We start from the raw sequence: 10,000 nt of genomic DNA, 5'->3' as shown, positions 1-10,000 counted from the left end.
GTAAAGAGCGGGCCGGCCCGGCGGGCGAGTGTGGCCGGGAAAGAGGCCTCTCGGTCGGATTGGGAGTTTGAAAAAAATCCCCCATTCATTTCCAATGGCGGAGGTACCAGGGGCAAGGCTGGGGGTACCAGGGGTAAAGAGCGGGCCGGCCCGGCGGGCGAGTGTGGCCGGAAAAGGGGCCTCTTGGTCGGATTGGGAGTTTGAAAAAATTCCCCCATTCATTTTCAATGGCGGGGGTACCAGGGGTAGAGCTGGGGGTACCAGGGGTAAAGAGCGGGCCGGCCCGGCGTGCGAGTTTGGCCGGAAAAGGGGCCTCTTGGTCGTATTGGGAGTTTGAAAAAATTCCCCCATTCATTTTCAATGGCGGAGGTACCAGGGGCAAGGCTGGGGGTACCAGGGGCGAAGCTGGCTGGGGGTACCAGGGGTAAGGCTGAGGGTACCAGGGGTGCAGCTGAGGGTACCAGGGGTAAGGTTGAGGGTACCAGGGGTGTTGCTGGGGGTACCAGGGGTCACCATTCATTTTCAATGGGGGAGGTACCAGGGGCAAGGCTGGGGGTACCAGGGGTGTTGCTGGGGGTACCAGGGGTAAAGAGCGGGCCGGCCCGGCGGGCGAGTGTGGCCGGAAAAGGGGCCTCTTGCTCGGATTGGGAGTTTGAAAAAATTCCCCCATTCATTTTCAATGGCAGATGTACCAGGGGTCGGTGTCCGCCAGACGGCGGTGTGGTAGGCAAAAGGCGGGCCGGCTCGGCGAGCGTGCGTGCCCGGGAAAAAGGCCTCTTGGCCGGCGTGAGAGTTTAATAATAGCGGGCCGGCTCATCGAGCGTGCGTGCCCGGGAAAAGGGCCTCTTGGCCGGCGTGAGAGTTTAATAATAGCGGGCCGGCCCGGCGAGCGTGCGTGCCCGGGAAAAAGGCCTCCTTGCAGGCGTGAGCGTTTAATAATAGCGGGCCGGCCCGGCGAGCGTGCGTGCCCGGGAAAAAGGCCTCCTTGCAGGCGTGAGAGTTTAATAATAGCGGGCCGGCCCGGCGAGCGTGCGTGCCCGGGAAAAAGGCCTCCTTGCAGGCGTGAGAGTTTAATAATAGCGGGCCGGCTCGGCGAGCGTGCGTGCACGGGAAAAAGGCCTCTTGGCCGGCGTGAGAGTTTAATAATAGCGGGCCGGCCCGGCGAGCGTGCGTGCCCGGGAAAAAGGCCTCCTTGCAGGCGTGAGAGTTTAATAATAGCGGGCCGGCTCATCGAGCGTGCGTGCCCGGGAAAAGGGCCTCCTTGCAGGCGTGAGAGTTTAATAATAGCGGGCCGGCTCTGCGAGCGTGCGTGCCCGGGAAAAGGGCCTCTTGGCCGGCCTGAGCGTTTAATAATAGCGGGCCGGCTCATCGAGCGTGCGTGCCCGGGAAAAGGGCCTCTTGGCCGGCCTGAGCGTTTAATAATAGCGGGCCGGCCCCGCGAGCGTGCGTGCCCGGGAAAAAGGCCTCCTTGCAGGCGTGAGAGTTTAATAATAGCGGGCCGGCTCATCGAGCGTGCGTGCCCGGGAAAAGGGCCTCCTTGCAGGCGTGAGAGTTTAATAATAGCGGGCCGGCTCGGCGAGCGTGCGTGCCCGGGAAAAGGGCCTCTTGGCCGGCGTGAGAGTTTAATAATAGCGGGCCGGCCCCGCGAGCGTGCGTGCCCGGGAAAAAGGCCTCCTTGCAGGGGTGAGAGTTTAATAATAGCGGGCCGGCCCGGCGAGCGTGCGTGCCCGGGAAAAAGGCCTCCTTGCAGGCGTGAGCGTTTAATAATAGCGGACCGGCTCTGCGAGCGTGCGTGCCCGGGAAAAGGGCCTCTTGGCCGGCCTGAGCGTTTAATAATAGCGGGCCGGCCCGGCGAGCGTGCGTGCCCGGGAAAAAGGCCTCTTGGCCGGCTTGGGGGATTGAAAAAAAATCCCCCATTCATTTTCAACGGGAGGGGTCGGCGGTACCGCTTGGTGTCCGCCAGACGGCGGTGTGGTAGGCAAATGGCGGGCCTGCACGGCGAGCGTGCGTGCCCGGGAAAAAGGCCTCCTTGCAGGCGTGAGAGTTTAATAATAGCGGGCCGGCCCGGAGAGCGTGCGTGCCCGGGAAAAAGGCCTCTTGGCCGGCGTGAGAGTTTAATAATAGCGGGCCGGCCCGGCGAGCGTGCGTGCCCGGGAAAAAGGCCTCCTTGCAGGCGTGAGCGTTTAATAATAGCGGGCCGGCTCATCGAGCGTGCGTGCCCGGGAAAAGGGCCTCTTGGCCGGCGTGAGAGTTTAATAATAGCGGGCCGGCTCATCGAGCGTGCGTGCCCGGGAAAAAGGCCTCTTGGCCGGCTTGGGGGATTGAAAAAAAAATCCCCCATTCATTTTCAACGGGAGGGGTCGGCGGTACCGCTTGGTGTCCGCCAGACGGCGGTGTGGTAGGCAAATGGCGGGCCTGCACGGCGAGCGTGCGTGCCCGGGAAAAAGGCCTCCTGGCCGGCGTGAGAGTTTAATAATAGCGGGCCGGCTCTGCGAGCGTGCGTGCCCGGGAAAAAGGCCTCCTTGCAGGCGTGAGAGTTTAATAATAGCGGGCCGGCTCGGCGAGCGTGCGTGCCCGGGAAAAAGGCCTCCTTGCAGGCGTAAGAGTTTAATAATAGCGGGCCGGCTCATCGAGCGTGCGTGCCCGGGAAAAAGGCCTCTTGGCCGGCGTGAGAGTTTAATAATAGCGGGCCGGCCCGGCGAGCGTGCGTGCCCGGGAAAAAGGCCTCCTTGCAGGCGTGAGTGTTTAATAATAGCGGGCCGGCTCATCGAGCGTGCGTGCCCGGGAAAAGGGCCTCTTGGCCGGCGTGAGAGTTTAATAATAGCGGGCCGGCTCATCGAGCGTGCGTGCCCGGGAAAAAGGCCTCTTGGCCGGCTTGGGGGATTGTAAAAAAAAATCCCCCATTCATTTTCAACGGGAGGGGTCGGCGGTACCGCGTGGTGTCCGCCAGACGGCGGTGTGGTAGGCAAATGGCGGGCCTGCACGGCGAGCGTGCGTGCCCGGGAAAAATGCCTCCTGGCCGGCGTGAGAGTTTAATAATAGCGGGCCGGCTCGGCGAGCGTGCGTGCCCGGGAAAAAGGCCTCCTTGCAGGCGTAAGAGTTTAATAATAGCGGGCCGGCTCATCGAGCGTGCGTGCCCGGGAAAAAGGCCTCTTGGCCGGCTTGGGGGATTGAAAAAAAATCCCCCATTCATTTTCAACGGGAGGGGTCGGCGGTACCGCTTGGTGTCCGCCAGACGGCGGTGTGGTAGGCAAATGGCGGGCCTGCACGGCGAGCGTGCGTGCCCGGGAAAAATGCCTCCTGGCCGGCGTGAGAGTTTAATAATAGCGGGCCGGCTCGGCGAGCGTGCGTGCCCGGGAAAAGGGCCTCTTGGCCGGCGTGAGAGTTTAATAATAGCGGGCCGGCTCAGCGAGCGTGCGTGCCCGGGAAAAAGGCCTCCTTGCAGGCGTGAGAGTTTAATAATAGCGGGCCGGCTCATCGAGCGTGCGTGCCCGGGAAAAAGGCCTCCTTGCAGGCGTGAGAGTTTAATAATAGCGGGCCGGCCCGGCGAGCGTGCGTGCCCGGGAAAAAGGCCTCCTTGCAGGCGTGAGAGTTTAATAATAGCGGGCCGGCCCGGCGAGCGTGCGTGCCCGGGAAAAAGGCCTCCTTGCAGGCGTGAGAGTTTAATAATAGCGGGCCGGCTCCGCGAGCGTGCGTGGCCGGGAAAAAGGCCTCTTGGCCGGCGTGAGAGTTTAATAATAGCGGGCCGGCTCATCGAGCGTGCGTGCCCGGGAAAAGGGCCTCTTGGCCGGCGTGAGAGTTTAATAATAGCGGGCCGGCTCATCGAGCGTGCGTGCCCGGGAAAAGGGCCTCTTGGCCGGCGTGAGAGTTTAATAATAGCGGGCCGGCCCGGCGAGCGTGCGTGCCCGGGAAAAAGGCCTCCTTGCAGGCGTGAGAGTTTAATAATAGCGGGCCGGCCCGGCGAGCGTGCGTGCCCGGGAAAAAGGCCTCCTTGCAGGCGTGAGAGTTTAATAATAGCGGGCCGGCTCCGCGAGCGTGCGTGGCCGGGAAAAAGGCCTCTTGGCCGGCGTGAGAGTTTAATAATAGCGGGCCGGCTCATCGAGCGTGCGTGCCCGGGAAAAGGGCCTCTTGGCCGGCGTGAGAGTTTAATAATAGCGGGCCGGCTCATCGAGCGTGCGTGCCCGGGAAAAGGGCCTCTTGGCCGGCGTGAGAGTTTAATAATAGCGGGCCGGCCCGGCGAGCGTGCGTGCCCGGGAAAAAGGCCTCCTTGCAGGCGTGAGAGTTTAATAATAGCGGGCCGGCCCGGCGAGCGTGCGTGCCCGGGAAAAAGGCCTCCTTGCAGGCGTGAGAGTTTAATAATAGCGGGCCGGCCCGGCGAGCGTGCGTGCCCGGGAAAAAGGCCTCCTTGCAGGCGTGAGAGTTTAATAATAGCGGGCCGGCCCGGCGAGCGTGCGTGCCCGGGAAAAAGGCCTCCTTGCAGGCGTGAGAGTTTAATAATAGCGGGCCGGCTCCGCGAGCGTGCGTGCCCGGGAAAAAGGCCTCCTTGCAGGCGTGAGAGTTCAATAATAGCGGGCCGGCCCGGCGAGCGTGCGTGCCCGGGAAAAAGGCCTCCTTGCAGGCGTGAGAGTTTAATAATAGCGGGCCGGCCCGGCGAGCGTGCGTGCCCGGGAAAAAGGCCTCTTGGCCGGCGTGAGAGTTTAATAATAGCGGGCCGGCCCCGCGAGCGTGCGTGCCCGGGAAAAAGGCCTCCTTGCAGGGGTGAGAGTTTAATAATAGCGGGCCGGCCCGGCGAGCGTGCGTGCCCGGGAAAAAGGCCTCTTGGCCGGCGTGGGAGATTGAAAAAATTCCCCCATTCATTTTCAATGGCGGGGGTACCAGGGGTAGAGCTGGGGGTACCAGGGGTAAAGAGCGGGCCGGCCCGGCGTGCGAGTTTGGCCGGAAAAGAGGCCTCTTGGTCGGATTGGGAGATTGAAAAAATTCCCCCATTCATTTTCAATGGCGGGGGTACCAGGGGTAGAGCTGGGGGTACCAGGGGTAAAGAGCGGGCCGGCCCGGCGTGCGAGTTTGGCCGGAAAAGAGGCCTCTTGGTCGGATTGGGAGATTGAAAAAATTCCCCCATTCATTTTCAATGGCGGGGGTACCAGGGGTAGAGCTGGGGGTACCAGGGGTAAAGAGCGGGCCGGCCCGGCGTGCGAGTTTGGCCGGAAAAGAGGCCTCTTGGTCGGATTGGGAGATTGAAAAAATTCCCCCATTCATTTTCAATGGCGGGGGTACCAGGGGTAGAGCTGGGGGTACCAGGGGTAAAGAGCGGGCCGGCCCGGCGTGCGAGTGTGGCCGGGAAAGAGCCCTCCTGGCCGGCCTGGGAGATTGAAAAAAATTCCCCCATTCATTTTCAATGGCGGGGGTACCAGGGGTAAAGAGCGGGCCGGCCCAGCGTGCGAGTTTGGCCGGGAAAGGGGCCTCCTGGCCGGCCTGGGGGATTAAAAAAATTCCCCCATTCATTTTCAATGGCGGGGGTACCAGGGGTAGCAGTACCGATTTTGGTCGTTAGGGGCGCTGTAGTAGGTAAACCAGATATGCGGAGTTAGGGGGTCAAGAAGGCGAAAGGCTTAGAAAGTGACCGTTCACCAAAATACTTTCCGAAACGTATATAGGGGGGCATGTGTCGGACGAGTCACCATGCTTTCTCGATGCTGGAGGTACCAGGGGCACAAAGTTGGCCGGGAAAGATGCCTCTTAGGCGGATTGAAAGCATGAGAAAATGCCCCCCATTCATTTTCAATGGCGGAGAGCGGGCCGGCCCCGCAGCCGAGTGTGGCCGGCGGAGAGGCGTCTCGGTCGGATGAATGAAGCGTGGAGCCGGCCTCTGACGGCGGAGCTCCGCACTTTCGAATATTTTCTATCTCCCCCTCCGGGCGGTCGACGGCAGTTGGGAAGGCCGCCCGAGAGGCGCCCGGGGCGGATACCTCGGGCGAAAAGCCGGCCTCTGACGGCGGAGCTCCGCACTTTCGAATATTTTCTATTTCCCCCTCCGGGCGGTCGACGGCAGTTGGGAAGGCCGCCCGAGAGGCGCCCGGGGCGGATACCTCGGGCGAAAAGCCGGCCTCTGACGGCGGAGCTCCGCACTTTCGAATATTTTCTATCTCCCCCTCCGGGCGGCCGACGGCAGTTGGGAAGGCCGCCCGAGAGGCGCCCGGGGCGGATACCTCGGGCGAAAAGCCGGCCTCTGACGGCGGAGCTCCGCACTTTCGAATATTTTCTATTTCCCCCTCCGGGCGGCCGACGGCAGTTGGGAAGGCCGCCCGAGAGGCGCCCGGGGCGGATACCTCGGGCGAAAAGCCGGCCTCTGACGGCGGAGCTCCGCACTTTCGAATATTTTCTATTTCCCCCTCCGGGCGGCCGACGGCAGTTGGGAAGGCCGCCCGAGAGGCGCCCGGGGCGGATACCTCGGGCGAAAAGCCGGCCTCTGACGGCGGAGCTCCGCACTTTCGAATATTTTCTATCTCCCCCTCCGGGCGGCCGACGGCAGTTGGGAAGGCCGCCCGAGAGGCGCCCGGGGCGGATACCTCGGGCGAAAAGCCGGCCTCTGACGGCGGAGCTCCGCACTTTCGAATATTTTCTATTTCCCCCTCCGGGCGGCCGACGGCAGTTGGGAAGGCCGCCCGAGAGGCGCCCGGGGCGGATACCTCGGGCGAAAAGCCGGCCTCTGACGGCGGAGCTCCGCACTTTCGAATATTTTCTATTTCCCCCTCCGGGCGGCCGACGGCAGTTGGGAAGGCCGCCCGAGAGGCGCCCGGGGCGGATACCTCGGGCGAAAAGCCGGCCTCTGACGGCGGAGCTCCGCACTTTCGAATATTTTCTATTTCCCCCTCCGGGCGGCCGACGGCAGTTGGGAAGGCCGCCCGAGAGGCGCCCGGGGCGGATACCTCGGGCGAAAAGCCGGCCTCTGACGGCGGAGCTCCGCACTTTCGAATATTTTCTATTTCCCCCTCCGGGCGGCCGACGGCAGTTGGGAAGGCCGCCCGAGAGGCGCCCGGGGCGGATACCTCGGGCGAAAAGCCGGCCTCTGACGGCGGAGCTCCGCACTTTCGAATATTTTCTATTTCCCCCTCCGGGCGGCCGACGGCAGTTGGGAAGGCCGCCCGAGAGGCGCCCCGGGACGGATACCTCGGGCGAAAAGCCGGCCTCTGACGGCGGAGCTCCGCACTTTCGAATATTTTCAATTTCCCCCTCCGGGCGGCCGACGGCAGTTGGGAAGGTCGCCCGAGAGGCGCCCCGGGGCGGATACCCCGGGCGAAAAGCCGGCCTCTGACGGCGGAGCTCCGCACTTTCGAATATTTTCTATTTCCCCCTCCGGGCGGCTGACGGCAGGTGGGAAGGCCGCCCATTCATTTTCAATGGCGGAGGTACCAGGGGTGCCGCTGAGGGTACCAGGGGTGCCGCTGAGGGTACCAGGGGTGCAGCTGAGGGTACCAGGGGTGCCGCTGAGGGTACCAGGGGTGCCGCTGAGGGTACCAGGGGTACGGCTGAGGGTACCAGGGGTGCCGCTGAGGGTACCAGGGGTGCCGCTGAGGGTACCAGGGGTGCCGCTGAGGGTACCAGGGGTGCCGCTGAGGGTACCAGGGGTTCGGCTGAGGGTACCAGGGGTACGGCTGAGGGTACCAGGGGTGCCGCTGAGGGTACCAGGGGTGCCGCTGAGGGTACCAGGGGTGCGGCTGAGGGTACCAGGGGTAAGGCTGAGGGTACCAGGGGTGCCGCTGAGGGTACCAGGGGTGCGGCTGAGGGTACCAGGGGTAAGGCTGAGGGTACCAGGGGTAAGGCTGAGGGTACCAGGGGTAAGGCTGAGGGTACCAGGGGTACGGCTGGAGGTACCAGGGGTAAGGCTGGAGGTACCAGGGGTAAGGCTGGAGGTACCAGGGGTAAGGCTGGAGGTACCAGGGGTAAGGCTGGAGGTACCAGGGGTTAGGCTGGAGGTACCAGGGGTAAGGCTGGGGGTACCAGGGGTAAGGCTGAGGGTACCAGGGGCGAAGCTGGCTGGGGGTACCAGGGGTTGGGCTGAGGGTACCAGGGGTTGGGCTGAGGGTACCAGGGGTAAGGCTGAGGGTACCAGGGGCGAAGCTGGCTGGGGGTACCAGGGGTGTTGCTGAGGGTACCAGGGGTGCCGCTGAGGGTACCAGGGGTTAGGCTGGGGGTACCAGGGGTTGAGCTGAGGGTACCAGGGGTAAGGCTGAGGGTACCAGGGGTGTTGCTGGGGGTACCAGGGGTCGCCATTCATTTTCAATGGGGGAGGTACCAGGGGTAGGGCTGGGGGTACCAGGGGTAAAGAGCGGACCGGCTCGCCGGCCGAGCGTGGCCGAAAAAGAGGCCTCCTGGCCGGATTGAGAAATTAAAAAAATTCCCCCATTCATTTTCAATGGCGGGGGTACCAGGGGTATGCAGTACCGATTTTGGTCGTTAGGGGCGCTGTAGTAGGTAAACCAGATATGGGGAGTTAGGGGGTCAAGAAGGCTAAAAGGCTTAGAAAGTGAGCGTTCACCAAAATACTTTCCGAAACGTATATAGGTGAGCATGTTTTGAATGGGTGACCTCCAGGGCGACACAGGGGAGGCCCCTAAGAGTATAATCAGACCATCGTGAGGGTGTTTCCAGCCACCCAAAAGCACTGGAACGGCCTCTGACGGCGGAGCTCCGCACTATCGAATATTTTCTATTTCCCCCTCCAGGCGGTCGACGGCAGTTGGGAAGGCCGCCCGAGAGGCGCCCGGGGCGGATACCCCGTGCGAAAACCCGGCCTCTGACGGCGGAGCTCCGCACTTTCGAATATTTTCTGTTTCCCCCTCCGGGCGGTCGACGGCAGTTGGGAAGGCCGCCCGAGAGGCGCCCGGGGCGGATACCCCGTGCGAAAACCCGGCCTCTGACGGCGGAGCTCCGCACTTTCGAATATTTTCTGTTTCCCCCTCCGGGCGGTCGACGGCAGTTGGGAAGGCCGCCCGAGAGGCGCCCGGGGCGGATACCCCGTGCGAAAACCCGGCCTCTGACGGCGGAGCTCCGCACTTTCGAACATTTTCTGTTTCCCCCTCCGGGCGGTCGACGGCAGTTGGGAAGGCCGCCCGAGAGGCGCCCGGGGCGGATACCCCGTGCGAAAACCCGGCCTCTGACGGCGGAGCTCCGCACTTTCGAATATTTTCTGTTTCCCCCTCCGGGCGGTCGACGGCAGTTGGGAAGGCCGCCCGAGAGGCGCCCGGGGCGGATACCCCGTGCGAAAACCCGGCCTCTGACGGCGGAGCTCCGCACTTTCGAACATTTTCTGTTTCCCCCTCCGGGCGGTCGACGGCAGTTGGGAAGGCCGCCCGAGAGGCGCCCGGGGCGGATACCCCGTGCGAAAACCCGGCCTCTGACGGCGGAGCTCCGCACTTTCGAATATTTTCTGTTTCCCCCTCCGGGCGGTCGACGGCAGTTGGGAAGGCCGCCCGAGAGGCGCCCGGGGCGGATACCCCGTGCGAAAACCCGGCCTCTGACGGCGGAGCTCCGCACTTTCGAATATTTTCTGTTTCCCCCTCCGGGCGGTCGACGGCAGTTGGGAAGGCCGCCCGAGAGGCGCCCGGGGCGGATACCCCGGGCGAAAACCCGGCCTCTGACGGCGGAGCTCCGCACTTTCGAATATGTCCCCCTCCACATCGCACCCATACACAAACTGACCGATATGCAACTTAAGACCCGCCTTCGGAGGGCCCCCACCGGCCCCGGCCCCCGCGCCGGCGCTTGGAGGTTCAGGCTCCTTCGGCTTGCGGGTCGACCCCCCCCTATGTCTCACTGCGAGACGGCGAGACCATTCGAGTCTTTTTCCCTCCTTACAGGTCGCACCAACACAACCACTGACCGATATGCAACCAAGACCCGCCTTCGGAGGGCCCCCACCGGCCCCGGCCTCGCGCCGGCGCTTGGAGGTTCAGGCTCCTTCGGCTTGCGGGTCGACCATTCCCGGGGCCGCGTCGAAAGC

Source organism: Hippocampus guttulatus, unplaced genomic scaffold (genome assembly GCF_054856545.1).
Source record: "Hippocampus guttulatus isolate MCC_2025c unplaced genomic scaffold, RoL_Hgut_1.0 HiC_scaffold_29, whole genome shotgun sequence".
In the NCBI taxonomy this organism is placed as follows: domain Eukaryota; kingdom Metazoa; phylum Chordata; class Actinopteri; order Syngnathiformes; family Syngnathidae; genus Hippocampus; species Hippocampus guttulatus.
The sequence above is the reverse complement of the archived record's forward strand: the minus strand, read 5'-3'. Positions refer to the sequence as shown.